Below are 20,967 nucleotides of genomic sequence, written 5' to 3' on the forward strand. Positions count from 1 at the left end.
TGTGGAATTCAACACATGTGAACACAAGCCTATTTGAAAAATACATTTGCGCCCAGAAGAAAAATAGATAATCAGTTATGATTCATTATGAATGAAACTTTTCATGCAGAAAGAGCAATGTTTTTATTTGTTTTAACCTTGTGTTGTTACATACACATATATAAATTGCAACCCATAATGTCAGAAAGGGAGGGGGGGGGGAAAACAAAAACCAAAAAAAAAAACATGGCATCTATATATGGCATCTATATATAAACAGATAAATAACAACAAATCCTATGCGCTTGTACAGATGTCCAAATACTGCATATGCAGTATATACACATATATAAATTGCAACCCATAATGTCAGAAAGGGAGGGGGAAAAAAAAAAAAAAAGAAAAAAAAAAAGCTGTATCAAATAATGCATGAATACATTGATTTTAGCGTAAGTCCATATGCCCTAAATAAACATTAATTGTTTTGCAGAAAATCAACACGCAAAACACTTGTACACAATCATAGTCCATAAGAATGGACATAGGACCATAGACTTGTATTTCACATAAACATGCTCTGCTGTAATCACAAATAACACGCAAGCTGTAGTGCTATGAATGACTGGATTTAGTAGTCAACTGGCTAAAGGATGGTGCTGTGAATAGCTAGAAATAATGGTCAACTGACTGAAAGATATTAACAAATAATAAACAGTTTGCAGCCAAGACATAACCAGCCAGAATATAAAAAAAAAAAAATAATAATAATAATATATGAATACTAGTATATCCAAATACTTTGCGAAAACAAATCCTTTGATGCATGAAAAAACATAAAAATGAAAATGAATGAAAAATGACAAATGAAAAAATGAACCACATGGATGGGCATGATGTTAACCATCAGAACTGGTGTGGTCAAAAAGATAGGACCATAGAGTGATACTATGAATAGTTAGTCAACTGACTTGACATGTGGACCAAGAATATAAGGTCAACAATTAACAGCAAATGACTTCAAAAAGGCAACTTCAAGGAAAACCCTCAAAAAGAAGCACCACAGGCAAAAAAAAAAAAGATGATGAAATAGTCCGCCTCGAAGAGTCCATGAATCCTTTTACAAAAGAAGAAAGTGGAGATTTGCTAGGTCGATTTTATACTATTCCAATTAAAGGTTATCAAAAGTCCTGGAACAATAATCCTTGGAACAGGCCAGGACCCCAAATGGTCACCTGGAATACAAGGAAAGAGAAGTGTAAACATCCAAAATTATCCATAAAAGCCGGAGAATAAAAGCTCTTCATTTAGTCCCTGTGGTGCCATGCTTTTTAGATTATAAATCCAGCGCGACTCTCTACGGAGCAGTTCTTTTGTTGGATTCCCACCACGAATATTGCTCTGTATTTGATCCACTACTAAAACCCGTAAACCCTGATGCCTGCCCCCATGATGATCCAAAAAATGGCTCGCCACAAAGGTAATAGGCTTACCCTTCTCACGATCCATTTTGGCCTTGTTCATGTTTGAGATGTGCTGTTGCACTCTACGTCTGATTTCTTGACTGGTTTGGCCTACGTAGATTTTTAGGACACTGGCAAACAAGTAAATAAATCACATTTCGAGATTTGCAATTGGAATAGTGCCTCAATTGGATTGTGCCTGGAAAAATAGGGAGTGTAATGGTATCAGAAGCAATCATAAATGGACAAATGGTACATCCACCGCAAGGAAACGAACCTGATAGATGATGTCCAGTACCAATCCTTGTTGTTGGTCGTTGGAAATGGCTGGTAGTTAAATGATCCTTCAAATTCTTAACCTTTTTGGCTATTATTTTTGGTCTATCAGAAAGAAAAGGTTTTAATTTAGTTTCATTCAGTAGGATTCCCCAATGCCTATCTAATATTTGATAAATCTCACGCCACTGGTTGTTATAAGGGGTGATCAAATTGATAGTACAGGGGGAATTTCGAGATTTAGGTTGAAGCAATACAGACCTCTCATTGATCAATGCTGTCTGATATGCCTGAGAAATTACTTTGTGTGGATAGCTCCTTTCTACAAACCGATTGGTAAGATCTCTAGCTCCTTCTCGGAAATCCGAGTCAGTAGTACAATTGCGTCTTACCCGCAAGAATTGTCCCTTAGGTATGTTGTTACGCAAATGTTGAGGATGAAAACTGGAAAAGTGTAACAAGCTGTTTGTTGCAGTGGCCTTCCGGAAAAGCTTGGTCTGAATGGCATTACCAATTTTCATGATTCTCAAATCCAAGAAATCCACAGTCTCATTTGAAAAAGAAGCTGTCAAAGAAATATTGAATGGATTAATGTTAAGCTGCTCTACAAAATGATGACAATCCTCCAATGAACCAGTCCAAAAAATTAGGACATCATCAATGTACCTGAACCAACGATAAACACTGGTTCGAAAAATGGACAGGGGGCGCACCTGTGTCTCCTCCCACCAACCCAACAAAGGTTGGCATACGAAGGCGCACAGCGCGCCCCCATAGCGGTGCCAGACACCTGTTTATAGAAAACACGATCAAAAACAAAATAGCTGTTAGAGAGTACAAAATGCAATAAGTCTAACAGAAAAGATTGATGTCTCTGGTCACCTGTTATTTGTTTGTTGAAAAAATAGGAAACAGCATCCATTCCTTGGGTATGTCCAATACAAGTGTACAAGGACTCAACGTCCATAGTTACAAGCACGGTGTTGTCAGGTACTTCCAGGTCCTGAAGTAGTCGGATCAAATGGGATGTGTCTTGAATGAAAGAATCTAAGGAGACAACAAATGGCTGTAGAAAGTTATCAATATAAATGCATGGTCTTTCAAAAAGACTGCCAATGCCGGCCACAATGGGCCTACCCGGTGGTTCAGAAATTGACTTATGCACCTTTGGTAACAAATATAGCGTGGGAACAACAGGATGGTGCGTTGTTAAAAAATCAAACTCACTCTTATTTAAAATGTTGTTTTGCTTAGCAGACATAAGTAATCGATCAAGTTTACTTTTAAAAACCACAGTAGGGTCCGATGGTAAGACCTGATAACATGATCCGTTACTCAATTGGCGTTTAGCCTCCTTGACATACATCTCATGTGGCCACAAAACAATGTTTCCACCTTTGTCCGCTTCTTTAATGACAAAGAACCTGTTATTCTTAAGTTTATTAAGAGCCAGTCTCTCCCTAGATCCCAGCTTGTGACACTATGCTGAGCAATTTCTTTGCTAACTATATTATAAAAAATCTGTATAGTCGGAAACAAAACAAAGGAGGGTGTAGCCTGTGACGGTAAACGCCATGATCGATTGGGGGCACTCCCCATGGCCTCATTTTCTTGTAAAAGAGAGAGGAGGTCACTGAAGACCTGCCTCTCATCCTGTGGCAATGTATCAATTATTGACGGCTGATGATAGAGCATCTTAAAAGTCAATTGCCTACAGAATAAATATAGATCCTTAGTCAAGGTAAATCTGTCCAAATTGTTCATGGGTGCAAAAGAAAGCCCCCTGGACAAAACTGATTTCTCTATATCAGATAAAATATAGTCAGACAGGTTTATAATACGTAAATTACCTGTAGACGTCATATTTCCAGCAGGATCTATTTCTTCCTGTGTTGTCTCAATTGCCTCTTGTAGGTGGGTGACCAGTCCTTGTAACGGCGGCTCCTCTCTTTGGAATACGATTCGTTTTCTGTGACCCCTCCTGATGCGTTTTCCTGATCGCTGCCGCCTGACGATAAAAAATCACTTGTGGAGGAATCACCTGTATTTGCTGATACGTTTGGAACTTGGTTCCTCTGGTTGCGATTACCACTGTATTTGTTAAATCTTTTATTCCCGTGGTGTGTCCACCTGAATACGTGCTGACTGTCAAAATCTGCTTTGTCACGCAGAAACTTCTTTTTCTTCTTTTGTATAATTTCCTGTTCAAAATTATCAATGGTTTCCTTCAAACGTAACTGAAACGGTTTGACTAAACTCGCCTCATCAAAACTTGTTAATAAAATCTCCTTGTTTTTAATTTCCTCTTTAACCTTTACCAAGAGCTTACGGTCATGGTCAATCAGCAAACCAATCAAAATAGATGAACATTTCAAAAGACCTGACTCCCAGGTGGACTTGAAATCGGAATCTGCTTCCCAAGCTGGGAATAAATTGATCCGAAGTCCCCTGGGGACAATCCCAATTTTGTTATACTCCTCTAAGCTCTTGATGTTCCACCAAGTTTTTGTTAAAGTTTTATGGAGATTAATTACCTCAGAAGACAAGGATTGAAAAGAACTATCCTGTTTTGCCACTGCTTCAAAAATTAACCCAGTGCGCAGTGATGGACACGTAACGGCCCAGGCCATGCCGACTGGACCATGCATCAGTTGTGAGGTGCACCTTTCCACTCACTGACTGCTTGAGTGCATGGACAATGCGGTCTTTTACATGATGGTGGAGGGCTGGGATGGCTTTGCGAGAGAAGTGGCGACTGGGTAGGTCATAGCGTGGTACTGCATAGGCCATGAGTTCGCGGAAAGCTGCGCTTTCCACCAACCGATAGGGCATCATCTCAAACGAGATTAGTTTGGCAATGTGGGCGTTCAAACCCAGTGTACGCGGATGAGAGACTGAGTACTTTCTTGACCTACTCATAGTGTCTGGGAGGGTGAGCTGGACTTGAGAGCTGCATATGGTGGAAGTAGCGGTGGACAGGGCGGACTGAGAGAGGGTTGATGATGGTGATGGAGTTGGTGTTCTTTCTGATGGCCTAGATTCAGTATTTCGTTGATATAACAGTGGGATTCCCTGACTGCTGTGGCCTTGCAACAACACCTCAACATTTGCTGCTGTGCTAACCGGTGGGCTTACAGTGGGGGAAACAATGTAGCGTTGCTGACTACCTTCTTTGTGATCAGTTGCACATGTGGCACTTGAGGTTTGGTGTTGTGTCCACGCTTGCAAGTGCATGGTGGTTAAATGTCTAAGCATGCAACTGGTATTCAAATTTTTCAGATTTTTCCCTCGGCTAAAGGTCTTTGTGCACTTCTTACAGATAACCTTGGCCTGATCATGAGGATTTTGTTCAAAAAAGTGCCACACTGCACTCTTCCTACTTTGGCAGACATTTTGCGGCCTAGCACGCTGTGATCTTTTGACCCTCTGGACAAGCTGTCCAGCAACTCTTTTGATTTTTGGAACCTGTCTTTGGAGTGCTCCGGGCCTGCCAGATAACAGCTGTTGCGATGCCGATGTCTGCTGTGGATGCTCCTCATCTGAGCTATTGGAAGCAGCACCCTCTTCCCCCAATGGATGCCAATCTGGGTCAACAACTGGGTCATCCATCACCTCCTCTTCAATGTCATGTGCACCTTCCTCTGTGTCACCGTGTATGGTGGTATAGTGTGCGGGAAGGGGCACCTGAGTCTCATCAGGGTCAGAATCTGGCTCTTACACTGCGAGGACAATGTAGTGCTCTGAGTGAATGTACCAGCAGAATCATCTATCAGCGGCTGTGCATCAGTGCACTCCATGTCAGATTCATCTTGGCCTGGGTAATTCACCATTTCACTTGATAATCCAGGCATGGTATGTGAAAACAGCTCCATGGAGTAATCAGTAGTATGGCCTGCGTCATCCTTCAATCTTGGTTGGGGTGAAGGACACAAGGAAAGGTGTGGTTCATGAACATGAGCCTCCAATGACGACTCAGTGCTTTTACTTTTTACAACTTCAGAAGAGGAGGCGATAGAGCTGGAGGCTGAGTCAGCAATGTAAGACAAAACTTTTTCCTGATGCTCTGGCTTTAAAAGCGGTTTGCCAACTCCTAGAAAACTAAGCCTTCAAAGCCTTATGGAGCCAGACGATGACGCAGGCTCAACACCTCCTGCATTCGGTCCTATTTTGCTCTTGCCACTACCATCAGATCCACCACCAACACCATCATTACCAGCTGCCAACCCCCGCCCAATTCCACGGCCTCTTCCACCAGCCTTCCTCATTTTTTGTAGAAATGTAGACAAAATCCAACAAACTATATAATGTAAAACAAGGTACAAGGTGTCTATAGGACAGGGGAGATTTTGAATTTCTGCACACACTTGTGGACACTGGACACTTGGATTGTGTGAGGCCCACTGAATATCACAGCGCTATGTCACAGGCTCGATGGCACAGGTGTGAAAAAAGTGACTACAGGTTAAGGGAGATTTTGAATTTCTGCACACACTAGTGGACACTGGACACTTTTGGATTGTGTGAGGCCCACTGAATATCAGAGCGCTATGTCACAGGCTCGATGGCACAGGTGTGAAAAAAGTGACTACAGGATCACAGAGATTTTGAATTTCTGCACACACTTGTGGACACTGGACACTTATTGATTGTGTGAGGCCCACTGAATATCACAGTGCTATGTCACAGGCTCGATGGCACAGGTGTGAAAAAAGTGACTACAGGATAAGGGAGATTTTGAATTTCTGCACACACTAGTGGACACTGGACACTTTTGGATTGTGTGAGGCCCACTGAATATCAGAGCGCTATGTCACAGGCTCGATGGCACAGGTGTGAAAAAAGTGACTACAGGATCACAGAGATTTTGAATTTCTGCACACACTAGTGGACACTGGACATTTTTGGATTGTGTGAGGCCCACTGAATATCAGAGCGCTATGTCACAGGCTCGATGGCACAGGTGTGAAAAAAGTGACTACAGGATAAGGGAGATTTTGAATTTCTGCACACACAAGTGGACACTGGACACTTTTGGATTGTGTGAGGCCCACTGAATATCAGAGCGCTATGTCACAGGCTCGATGGCACAGGTGTGAAAAAGTGACTACAGGATAAGGGAGATTTTGAATTTATGCACACACTAGTGGACACTGGACACTTTTGGATTGTGTGAGGCCCACTGAATATCAGAGCGCTATGTCACAGGCTCGATGGCACAGGTGTGAAAAAGTGACTACAGGATCACAGAGATTTTGAATTTCTGCACACACTAGTGGACACTGGACACTTATGGATTGTGTGAGGCTCACTGAATATCAGAGCGCTATGTCACAGGCTCGATGGCACAGGTGTGAAAAAAGTGACTACAGGATAAGGGAGATTTTGAATTTCTGCACACACTAGTGGACACTGGACACTTTTGGATTGTGTGAGGCCCACTGAATATCAGAGCGCTATGTCACAGGCTCGATGGCACAGGTGTGAAAAAAGTGACTACAGGATCACAGAGATTTTGAATTTCTGCACACACTTGTGGACACTGGACACTTATGGATTGTGTGAGGCCCACTGAATATCACAGCGCTATGTCACAGGCTCGATGGCACAGGTGTGAAAAAAGTGACTACAGGATAAGGGAGATTTTGAATTTCTGCACACACTAGTGGACACTGGACACTTTTGGATTGTGTGAGGCCCACTGAATATCAGAGCGCTATGTCACAGGCTCGATGGCACAGGTGTGAAAAAAGTGACTACAGGTTAAGGGAGATTTTGAATTTCTGCACACACTAGTGGACACTGGACACTTTTGGATTGTGTGAGGCCCACTGAATATCAGAGCGCTATGTCACAGGCTCGATGGCACAGGTGTGAAAAAAGTGACTACAGGATCACAGAGATTTTGAATTTCTGCACACACTAGTGGACACTGGACACTTTTGGATTGTGTGAGGCCCACTGAATATCAGAGCGCTATGTCACAGGCTCGATGGCACAGGTGTGAAAAAAGTGACTACAGGATAAGGGAGATTTTGAATTTCTGCACACACTAGTGGACACTGGACACTTTTGGATTGTGTGAGGCCCACTGAATATCAGAGCGCTATGTCATAGGCTTGATGGCACAGGTGTGAAAAAAGTGACTACAGGATAAGGGAGATTTTGAATTTCTGCACACACTAGTGAACACTTTTGGATTGTGTGAGGCCCACTGATGCTGTATGGTGTGAAAAAATGCACGCTCAGTACCTCAGCAGGACAAAAAAAAAAATTGGGATTGCTTTTAAAAAAGCAGTTTGCAGAGCAGTGGGTAAACAGCAATGCAGCTGTCAGGAAGCCTTAGAAGGCAGCCTAACAACCAACACCGCTGATCCACCACAATATAGCCTCCCCTTGCACACACAGTGACTGGTGTGTTGTACAGGCAAAATCGCTAGCAGCAGAAGCAGTTTTTTTTTCTTCTTCCCTGCCTAACGCTCTCCCTACAGAATCAGCAGCAGCAACCTCTCTCTATGCTAAGATCGGCAGAAGTAAGATGGCGGTCGGCGTGCACGCCCTTTTATAACCCCTGTAATGCCCACCAAAGCAAGCCAATCACTTGCATGCCCTTCTGAAAGATGGTGGTGACCCCTGCCTATGTCATCACGTTGCCCACAGTGTCCGTGGATCCTGATTGGCTGAAAAAGAGTGCAAAACAAACTTTTGAAACGCGACTTTGGCGCGTAAGTCGCCGACCTCGTGGCCGACCTCATCCTAGGGTCGGGTTTCGTTTCATGACACCCGACTTTGCCAAAAGTCGGCGACTTTTGAAATTTTTCGACCCGTTTCGCTCAACTCTAGTTATAAGGGTTAAAAGTTGACCAGCGATTTCTCATTTTTACAACACCATTTTATTTTTACGGACCACAACACATTTGAAGCCACTTTGAGGGGTCTATATGATAGAAAATACCCAAAAGTGGCACCATTCTAAAGACTGCACCCCTCAAGGTGCTCAAAACCACATTCAAGAAGTTTATTAACCCTTCAGGTGCTTCACAGGAATTTTTTGAATATTTTAAAAAAAATGAACATTTAACTTTTTTTTCACAAAAAAAATAATTCAGGTTCAATTTTTTTTATTTTGCCAAGGGTAAAAGGAGAAATTGGACTGGAAAAGTTATTGTGCAATTTGTCCTGAGTATGCTGATTGATCCCAGCAAAGAGCAAACAGATGAACGGCATACTAGGGCACACAAATCACCACATTAACAGATGGAGCTCTTTATCTGAAGTATTGCGGCATATGATTCAGTCAAAAAATGGAGGTGCTTGCATGAAAAAACATGAATATTTCAATGTAAAGCAAAAAAAGAAGAAATATGCAGCACTCACCAATTGGTGAGTGCTGCATATTTCTTCTTTTTTTGCTTTACACTGAGTATGCTGATACCTGATATGTGGGGGAACCACTGTTTCGGCGCATGGCAGAGCTCAGAAGGGAAGGAGCGCCGTTTGACTTTTTCAATGCAAAGTTGGCTGGAATTCTGATCGAACACCATGTCACGTTTGGAGAGCCCCTGATGTACCTAAACAGTGGAAATCCCCACAAGTGACCCCATTTTGGAAACTAGACCCCCCAAGGAACTTATCTAGATATGTGGTGAGAACTTTGAACCCACTAGGGCTTCACAGAAGTTTATAACGTACAGCGGTAAAATTAAAAAATCATATTTTTTACAGAAAAATGATCTTTTCACCCCCAATTTTTATTTTCCCAAGGGTAACAGGACCCTAAAAGTTATTGTGCAATTTGTCCTGAGTACGCTGATACCCCATATGTGGGTGTGAACGACTATTTGGGCGCATGGCAGAGCTTGGAAGGGAAGCAGCGCCATTTGACTTTTTTGGCTGGAATTGAGATCGGACACCATGTCGCGTTTGGAAAGCCCCTGATGTACCAAAACAGTGGAAACCCCCCAAAAATGACACCATTTTGGAAACTAGACCCCCCAAGGAACTTATCTAGATGTTTGGTGAGAACTTTGAACCCCCAAGGGCTTCACAGAAGTTTATAACGTACAGCCGTACACTTATAAAATCATATTTTTTCCACAAAAATGATCTTTTCACCCTCAATTCTTACTTTCCCAAGGGTAACAGGACCCTAAAATTTATTGATCAATTTGTCCTGAGTACGCTGATATCCCACATGTGGGGGTAAACCACTATTTGGGCGCATGGCAGAGCTCGGAAGGGAAACAGCGCCATTTGATTTTTTTGGCTGGAATTGAGATCGGACACCATGTCGCGTTTGGAAAGCCCCTGATGTACCTAAACAGTGGAATCCACCCACAAGTGACCCCATTTTGAAAACTAGACCCCCTAAGGAACTTATCTAGATGTGTGGTGAGCACTCTGAACTCCCCCAGTGCTTCACAGAAGTTTATAACGCCCGGCCATGAAAATAAAAAAAATCGTATTTTTTCCACAAACATGATCATTTATTCCCCATTTTTTTTATTTTCCCAAGGGTACCAGGAGAAAATGGACCCCAAAAGTTGTTGTCCAATTTGTCCTGAGTGCCGTGATACCCCATATGTGGGAGAAAACTACTGTATGGGCACACGTCGGGGCTCGGAAGGGAAGTAGTACGTTTTGGAATGCAGACTTTCATGGAATGGTCTGCGGGTGTCATGTTGCCTTTGGAGAGCCCATGATGTACCTAAACAGTGGAAACCCCCCACAAATGACACCATTTTGGAAACTAGACCCCCTAAGGAACTTATCTAGATGTGTGGTGAGCAATTTGAACCCCCAAGGGCTTCACAGAAGTTTATAACGTCCGGGGGTGAAAATGAAAAAATCATATTTTTTCCCACAAAAATGATATTTTTGCCCCCAATTTTTTATTTTCCTAAGGGCAACAGGAGAAGTAGGACCCCAAAAGTTGTTTTGAAATTTGTCCTGAGTAGGCTGATACCCCATATGTGGGGGTAAAACACTGTTTGGGCGCATGGCAGAGCTTGGAAGGGAAGGGAAGGAGCACCATTTGACTTTTTCAACGCAGAATTGGCTGGAATTGAGATCAGACGCCATGTTGCATTTGGAGAGCACCTGATGTGCCCAAACAGTGGAAACCCCCCATTTCTAACTCCAACCCTAACCCCAACACACCCCTAACCCTAATCTCAGCCCTAACCCTAGCCCCAACCCTAGCCCTAGCCCTAACCCTAGCCCTAACCCTAGCCCTAACCCTAGCCCTAGCCCTAACCCTAAGGGGAAAATGGAAATAAATACATTTTTTTTAATTTTATTATTTTTCCCTAACTAAGGGGGTGATAACGGGGGGTTTGATTTACTATTTATGGCAGTTTTTATTTTTGGCGGCTGTCACACGCTAAAAGACGCTTTTTATTGTAAAAATAGTTTTTGCATCACCACATATTGAGAGCTATAATTTTTCCGTATTTTGACCCACTGAGACATGTGAGGTCTTATTTTTTGCGGGACGATTTGACGTTTTTATTGGTTTCATGTTCGGGCACGTGACATTTTTTGATCGCTTTTTATTCTGATTTTTGGGACGCAGAATGAACAAAAACCAGCGTTTCATGAATTTCTTTTGGGGGAGTGCGTTTACACCGTTCCGTGTGCGGTAAAATTGATAAAGCGGTTTTATTCTTCGGGTCAGTACGGTTACAGCGATACCTCATTTATGTCATTTTTTTATGTTTTGGCGCTTTTATGCAATGAAAACTATTTTATATAAAAAATATTTATTTTTGCATCGCTTTATTCTGCGAGCTATAACTTTTTTATTTTTTTGTTGATGACGCTGTATGGTGGCTCGTTTTTTGCGGGACAAGATGACGTTTTCAGTGGTACCATGCATATTTATATACGTCTTTTTGATCGCGCGTTATTGCACTTTTTGTTCGGTGGTATGATAATAAATCATTATTTTTTGCATCGTTTTTTATTTTTATTTTTTAAGGGGTTCGCTAAAGGGGTTATCTAATGGGACAGTTTTATAGGACAGGTCGTTAGGGACGCGGCGATACCAAATATGTTTACTTTTATTGTTTTTTTATTTCCAAAAAATGCATTTATTAGGGAATATATATATTTTTTTAATTTATTTTGCGATTTTTAAAAAATTATTTTTACTCCTTTTTTTTAACTTTATTAAATAGTCCCAGGGGGGACATCACTGTCCTGTGACAGATCGCTGATCTGTCACATCACAGATCACTGTGACAGATCAGCAATCTGTCACAGGCAGTGCAGAAGCTTTCCTCATGCCTGCGCTTTGCAGGCGCTGAGGAAGCCAGCTCCCTACAGGCCCCCGAAGGTCCCCGTCGCCATCTTGGATCCGGGGACCTGTAGGGAAAGAGACCCCCGCAGCAGCGCTGCACATTGCGCTGCTGTGGGTGGCTCAGGGAAGCACGGAAGGAGCCCCCTCCCTGTCGATGCTTCCCTTTAACCCTCGGTACACCGCGATCGTGTTTGATCGCATTGTGCAAGGGGTCAACATGTCGGGGGCAGTCCGTGACCGCCCCTGACACATAGTGCCGGGTGTCAGCTGTGATAATCAGCTGACACCCGGCCGCGATCAGCGGCGCTCACCACGTGGGCGCCGCTGATCGCACTAGACGTACTATCCCGTCCATGGGCATAGGGGCTCGGGTCCCATGGACGGGATAGTACGTCTGATGTCAGAAAGGGGTTAATATCTTCACCATGGTAATTTCAACACTGTTACAAATAGTGATAGATCTAAAAAAGGAATAAAAAAAAAAATTAAAACCAAGGATAATTACAAACAATATTATTCCCTAAATATCCATAGGCCTTCAATACAGCACATACAGAGGAACTATTTCACATAACAGTATGTATTTTACATTCAGCATTTAACCCTTTCGGTTTTAATGTATTCAGCTAATAGATCCACTTCAGTTCCTTTTTCTAAAGTATGAGTTCTCTATCCCCACCTCTTTTCTGCATAGTGACCACATCAATTATTCTAACTCTCAAGTTCCTCTCAGTATGGTTACACTCAACAAAGTGTTTCGGCAAATCAAGTTTTTTCTTTCTAATAGTATTCTGGTCTTAAAATCCCATGTGGTTTCCCCAACATACAGTACCACAGTTTACAGGGACATTCCAAGAGGTATATTACATGATCAGAGTTACATGTTATAAATTGATTTATTTTATAGATTTTAGAGGTTTCATGATGTTGAAAAGTTGAACCCTTTAACATAAGTGAACAATTCACACCTGACAAATATGGATAGCAACCTGTTCTCTTGTTACCCGTCAGTGTAACTTGTAAATTCCATTTCAAAGATCCAATAATAGATCTAACCAAAAAATCTCCAATATTCTTATTCCTTTTATATGCAAATAATGGTGGTACAGTTAGTTCCTCAACATGTGGTAAACACTTACCCAACATATCCCAATGTTTTTTTTATAATAGCGGATATATCTTTACTTTCCTCATTATATGTAGTTATAATTGTTGTTCTTTTTAACCCCTTCATGACCCAGGCTATTTTGACCTTAATGACCTGGCCATTTTTTGCAATTCTGACCAGTGTCCCTTTATGAGGTAATAACTCAGGAACGCTTCAACGCATCCTAGCGATTCTGAGACTGTTTTCTCGTGACATATTGGGCTTCATGTTAGTGGTAAATTTAGGTCGATAATTTTTGCGTTTATTTGTGAAAAAAACGGAAATTTGGTGAAAATTTCGCAATTTTCACATTTTGAATTTTTATTCTGTTAAACCAGAGAAGTATATGACACAAAATAGTTACTAAATAACATTTCCCACATGTCTACTTTACGTCAGCACAATTTTGGAAACAAATTTTTTTTTTGTTAGGAAGTTATAAGGGTTAAAAGTTGACCAGCGATTTCTCATTTTTACAACAAAATTTACAAAACCATTTTTTTAGGGACCACCTCACATTTGAAGTCACTTTGAGGGTTCTATATGGCAGAAAATACCCAACAGTGACACCATTCTAAAAACTGCACCCCTGTCCTGAGTACGCCGGCACCCCATATGTGGGGGGGACCACTGTTTGGGCACACGTTGGGGCTCGGAAGGGAAGTAGTGACATTTTGAAATGTCGACTTGATGGAATGGTCTGCGGTCATCATGCTGCGTTTGCAGAGCCCCTGATGTACCTAAACAGTGGAAACCCCCCACAAGTGACCCCATTTTGGAAACTAGACCCCCCCAAGGAGCTTATCTAGATGTGTGGTGAGCACTCTGAACCCACAAGTGCTTCACAGAAGTTTATAATGCAGGACCGTGAAGATAAAATATTTTTTTTCCCTCAAAAAATGATTTTTAGCTCACTATTTTTTATTTTCACAAGGATAATAAGATAAATTGGACCCCAAAAGTTGTTGCCCAGTTTGTCCTGAGTACGCTGGTACCCCATATGTGGGGGGACCACTGTTTGGGCACACGTTGGGGCTCGAAAGGGAAGTAGTGACGTTTTGAAATGTCGACTTGATGGAATTGTCTGCGGGCGTCATGTTACGTTTGCAGAGCCCCTGATGTACCTAAACAGTGGAAACCCCCCACAAATGACCCCATTTTGGAAACTAGACCCCCTAAGGAGCTTATCTAGATGTGTGGTGAGCACTCTGAACTCCCAAGTGCTTTACAGAAGTTTATAACGCAGAACCATGAAAATAAAAAAAAATTTTCCCCTCAAAAAATGATATTTAACCCACTATTTTTTATTTTCACAAGGGTAATAAGATAAATTTGACCCCAAAAGTTGTCCAGTTTGTCCTGAGTACGCTGATACCCCATATGTGGGGGGCGACCACTGTTTGGGCACACGTTGGGGCTCGGAAGGGAAGTAGTGACGTTTTGAAATGTCGATTTGATGGAATGGTCTGCGGGCATCATGTTATGTTTGCAGAGCCCCTGATGTACCTAAACAGTGGAAACCCCCCACAAGTGACCCCATTTTGGAAAGTAGACCACCCAAGGAACTAATCTAGATGTGTGGTGAGCACGTTGAACCCCCAAGTGCTTCACAGATAACGCAGAGCCATGAAAATAAAAAATAATTTTTTCTCCACAAAAATTATTTTTTAGCCCCCAATTATTAATTTTCCCAAGGGTAACAGGAGAAATTAGACCCCCCAATGTTGTTGTGCAATTTTTCCTGAGTACACTGATATCCCATATGTGGGGGTAAACCACTGTTTAGGCACACGTCGGGGCTCGGAATGGAGGCAGCACTGTTCGACTTTTTGAACGCAAAATTGGCTGGAATAAATAGTGGCGCCATGTCATGTTTGGAGACCCCCTGATATGCCTAAACAGTGGAAACCCCTCAATTCTAACTCCAATCCTAACCCAAACACACCCCTAACCCTAATCTCAACCCTAATCATAACCCTAACCACAACCCTAACCCCAACACACCCCTAACCCTAATCCCAACTCTAACCCTAATCACAAGCCTAACCCTAATCCCAACCCCAACCCACCCCTAACCCTAGCCCTAACCCTAGCCCTAGCCCTAACCCTAAACTTAACCCTAGCCCTAATCCTAGCCCTAACCCTAACCCTATTTCTAACCCTAATTGAAAAATAAAAATATTTTATTATTTGTCCCTATGGGGGGTGATAAGGGGGGCGGTGATTTACTTTTTTTCATTTTGATCACTGTGAGAGTTTATCACAGTGATTAAAATAAAAAAAAATGAATCTGCCGCCGGGAAATGCCGGCGGGCGCACTGCTCATGTGCCCGCCATTTTCCAAGATGGCAGCGCCCGTGGACCAGGACGGCGGGATGGCAGGACACCGTGACGGCCAGGGGGGTTAGTGAGTATCATGGGGGATCGGAAGGTGGGGGGAGCTAAGGGAAGGGGGAGGGGGGCAGATTGTGACAGCGGCGGCCAATCGCCGCCGTCAGTCGGTGGCGGCGGCCAATCGGCACCGTCAGTTGGCAGGGGGGTTAACTCAGTGTCTCCAGCCATGTCCGATGCTATTTCAGCATCGGCCATGGCTGGATTGTAATAGTTCATCAAATTTCATTGATGAACTATTACTATCGCTCTGATTGGCTGTTTCACTTTCAACAGCCAATCAGAGCAATCGTAGCCATGGGGGGGCTAGGCCACCCCCCCGTGGTGAAGCACAAAGTGTCCTGTCACTGCGGGTCAGGTGACCTTTCCGTGATCCCGGTCACCCGACCCGCAGGGGGGCTTTAAACTCATGACACAGCGTATGCGTTATGGGTCAGATTGGCACTGACTTTCATGACGCATACGCTGTGTCACAGGTCGGGAAGGGGTTAAAAAATCTCTTCTCTTGCTGATATCTGACTTACCACCGATTAACTCTTTCCTATCCTTTTCTAAAGTTTTCCTTTTCACCTTCTCCAACATATATTCAGGATAACCCCTATTCTTAAATTTTTTAATCATATTATCCATAACTGTATCAACCTCATTATCCATTTTGACAATCCTCCTCACCCTCAATAGTTGGCTGAGTGATATAGATCTTATCATACTCCGTAGGTGTTGACTGTCATATACCAATAAATTATTTGTATCTGTTTCTTTAACAAACAATGTAGTAACCAGTTCACCTCCCACTTGTTTGACTAAGACATCCAAAACTTGTAACTGTGTTTTTGAGGAAATTAGAGTAAATTTGATTGTCTCATCTATTGTGTTCAAAAGCCGATGAAACTCATCCAATGCATCCTCTGTGCCAGTCCAGAGGAGAAAAACATTGTCTATGTATCTCCACCACACCAACGCATGTTGAAAGTGGGGAGACACATAGACGAAGCTCTCCTCTAGGACCCCCATAACTATATTTGCATAGGCAGGGGCCATATTGGCCCCCATTGCTGTACCACATTTTTGATTGTAAAAAACATCACCAAATAAAAAATAATTTCGGGTCAAAATTATTTCCAACATTTTCAGCAAAAAATTCTTCCCTTCTTCAGTATAACCGGCCTGTTTCAACATCTCATCAATTCAACTAAGACCACGCTTGTGGTCTATTGAAGTATAAAGTGACACGACGTCAAAAGACGCCAATATCACCTCACCTTGTAGTTTAATTGTTTCCAATTTTTTCAAAAAGTCCGTCGTATCTAATATATACGATTTACAACTCCTTGCAATTGGATTTAATATTTTATCCAAAAATACCCCCATTTTACTGAACAATGAGTCGACCCCTGATACTATCGGTCAACCAGGGGGATTTATTAACGTTTTATGGATTTTTGGAATTGTATATAGTACAGGAGTACGAGGGTTTTTAACTAGCAAAAAGTCAAATAAATCTTGATCAATTATATGGAAATCCAAAGCTTCCTTTAAACACTCCCTTATTTCCTTCATTATTTTAAATTTGGATCATTATCCATAATTAAATACACTTTATCATCTGAGAGTTGTCTCTTTATTTCATTTAAATAATTATCCTTGCCCATGACGACGACCACACCCCCCTTATCGCCGGGCTTGATGACTATGTCGTCGTCATGGGAAAATTCCTGCAATGCATTATCCCTTGTCACACTCGGATGTCTGAAACCCCCTGTGATAGAACTCCTCAGATTTTCAACATCATTTTTGACTGCTTTCTCAAAAGCTTCTACAACAGCCGAATTACTAGGAGAAAGAAAATCACCCTTCTTTCTTAAATCCACTTGGTGTAAATCAAATTCACTTTTCCTCATTTTCTTTACATCATTTTTACCATAAAACCACTCTTTAAGCTTAATATTCCTAAAAAAAACGCTCCAAATCTAATTGCAGTCCAAACCAATCAGTGTGTGAACATGGGCTGAATGATAAGCCCTTACTTAGTATTGAAATCTGAGGTTCAGTCAATACCTTAGTGGATATGTTGACTACAAGATCTAGTCCTTTTTCTTCAAGGTGGCTTGTCTCTGTGGCTGTAATCTGTTCTTTTCGAATTTTCTTCTGGCTCCGGTGATGACGCTTGCCCCCTCTCCTTTTACGTTGGGGGGGTCCCACGTTCCATTGTCTAGATCTATAGGGAATAAAATTATTAGTAAAGTGTTCAGAACCAGCAAGATTATACTGACCATCTTGAAATTGACCTCTTTTCTTCCATACTGGTTTTATATCATCCTTCTGCCAAGTGTAAACATGTCCACTCTCATAGTCCTCCATATCTCTGCACCATTTTTTCTTTTTATTTCTTCCAAATCCATTCTAAATTTTATCACATCCTTGTCAACCTTTTCTTTAAACAGGATCCATTCCTCATTTTTTAGGATACTCTGTATATTCTTTTCATTATCACCAATCGCCAATTGTAACTTCTTAATTTCCATTTGCAAAAATTCAATATTTAATAATATAATGTCCAAAGCATATTTGTTAGACAGCATAGTAAATCTTGCACAAAAAGTAGAATTTCCAGCAAATAAATTCGGACGTATGTTAGACCTCAAACCTCTTGGAATTTTTTTATCTCTGAAATATTGGCCCAGAGTAGTCAAATGTAGCTGAAAATTAATTAACTTTTTAGCATCACTCTCATACTTGCGTTTCATTTCGGTTGTAGTTGGCGTTTTTAAGAAGGCTGCATCCCCTTCTATGGCACCCATAATACGTTCCTCATCTTCAGTGGTGTAATTGAAGACCCCTGTTCCCATGGGTTCATTTTCCATGGTACAAAAAATGGCTTTGAGAGAGATTATATTCAAAAATAGAAAAATCAAAAACATTCCAACTGTGCAAAAATTTTCAGACATTGATATATGGAAAAAAGGAAACAGCACAGTACTTAACTTCGGGTGCCTGGCCCCTAGCAGAAAGTCCCGTTTTCAGCCACAATTTCAATATTCACTCCAAATAAAGGCAGCACTCAATGGTAATTGTTTTCAAGTGGTAGTGAGTTTTATTCAGCCCACATATCAAGGCAACGTTTCGGCTCAACGGAGCCTTTCTCAAGCAGTGGGTGGTACAAAAAAGTGTCTTTTTATAGACCATATAACAATCTCTCAATTGTCAATCATTTTACATTACAAAAATACATTTAAGTGCATACAGTTTCTTTCATTATAATCAATAGGCTCCATATGTGCAAAATAGTGCAAAAGGTGCTTTGTGCTTATTACAATTCTTACCAAGGACAACATCTGCAAGGAGTTTGTATGTTCTCCCCGTGTTTGCGTGGGTTTCCTCCGGGCACTCCGGTTTCCTCCCACACTCCAAAGACATACTGATATGGAATATAGATTGTGAGCCCCATCGGGGACAGTGATGATAATGTGAGCAAACTGTAAAGCGCTGCGGAATATGTTAGCGCTATATAAAAAAATAAAGATTATTATTATTATTATTATTATTATTATTATTATTAAGCTTTATAGTAGACTTCATCTTAATAGTGTTTTTGTGATTGCACATTAGTCATACAGTACTACAGTGTCTCATATAATCCCTTTGGTTTACATACCACCACATGGAGGACGCCATGAACGCTGAAAACGCTGTATCTGGCTTTCATCCACATCAATTTTATATTTTAAGTCCAGCGTTTTAACTTAAATCATATAGAACTATTCTTATATCAATCTTATGACACCATCTGTCACTATATCACTGCAACTTTTTTTAAAAAAAAGCTGTTATTTCCTAAATTTTTTTTATATGTATATAAGGAAATCTATACAGCTGCTGATATCTTTTACTTGATATATGGGGATTTAAATTGTATTATTAACTGCCCTGGATCCTCGGACAACACCCTCATCAGGTTGCCTCCGGTTTATCCAGATAGCCACTCACGTGCACCACATGACCTTCATCAGGCCACCTGATGCACCCCAGTAGCTAAAGGGCAATATATCAGTTATCCCCGCAGCTATAGAAATCCACTCATCATCAAATTGGCATATTATTGATTGGCCATATGGCAGAACCCTTATAACCTTTATTTTTTTTTTATTACTTTTTTAGATTTATCACTATTTGTAACAGTGTTGAAATTACTCTGGTGACGATATTAAGAACATGGAGGACGAATGGACTTTAGTAAAAAAAAATTTTTTGTATAGAAAATAATTTCTGTGAAGTGACTTTTTTTTACTAAAAGGTTTTCTATGAATAGTTTTTTATAAGGGTTCTGTCATGTGGCCAATCAATAATATGCCAATTTGATGATGGGACTTTCTGCTTGGGGCCAGGCACTCGAAGTTAAGTACTGTGCTGTTTCCTTTTTTCCATGTAGATATTTCTATCTATCTATCTATAGATATATCTATCTATCTATAGATATGTCTATAGATAGATAGATAGAAATATCTATAGATAGATATATCTATAGATAGAAAAAAATCTGTGTTAGACCGGGGTCACATTTTACAAGAAACTTGAATGAGTTTCACACCTCAATACCTGGCACTGCCACCGGCACTCGCACCCGAGCGTGCGACTGCATTGAAATACATGCAGCCACACACTCTGGTCCCAAGTGCCGGCGGCAGTGCTGGGTATTGAGGTGTGAGTTTCTTGCAAGTGTGGCCCCGGCCTTAAACGCAATATGTTTAATTAAAAAAAGTGGAAAAAAAATTGCGTGGGCTCCTGCGCAATTTTCAAGTCTAGAGTGGGAAAGCCGACAGCAGGGGGCCAATATTTGTAGCCTGGAAAGTGGGTAATACCCATGGATCTTCCTAGGCTATGAATATTAGCCCGCAGACAGCAGTTCCTGGCTATTAAAATAGGGCCCCCCCAAAAAATGACGTAGAGTCCCCCTATAATTAATAGCAATAGCCAGAAAGGCTATGCAGACAGCTGTGGGATGATATTCATAGCCTAGGAAGGGGCCATGGATACTGGCCCCCCCGGCTACAAATACCAGCCCGCAGCCACCCCAGAAATGGCGCATCTCTAAGATGCATCAATTCCGGCGCTTAGCCCCTCTCTTCCCACTCCCGTGTAGCGGTTGGGATATGGGGTAATAAGGGGTTAACGTCACCTTTGATTGTAAGATGACATTAAGCCTAGTTAATGACGGAGAGGTGTCAATAAGATGCCTATCCATTATTAATCCTATAGTATGAAAGGGTTAAAAAAAGACACAGCCATAAAAAAGTATTTTAATGAAATAAAACACAACACAGTTTTGCCATTTTATTATACTCCTAATCCAAGCGAAGCCATCGATCTCCTGAAAAAAACAAACGAAAACAAACCAACCGTATACTCCCTGATCCGAC

This window comes from Dendrobates tinctorius, unplaced genomic scaffold (genome assembly GCF_039654945.1).
Source record: "Dendrobates tinctorius isolate UK_male_01 unplaced genomic scaffold, ASM3965494v1 ptg000177l, whole genome shotgun sequence".
Classification (NCBI taxonomy): domain Eukaryota; kingdom Metazoa; phylum Chordata; class Amphibia; order Anura; family Dendrobatidae; genus Dendrobates; species Dendrobates tinctorius.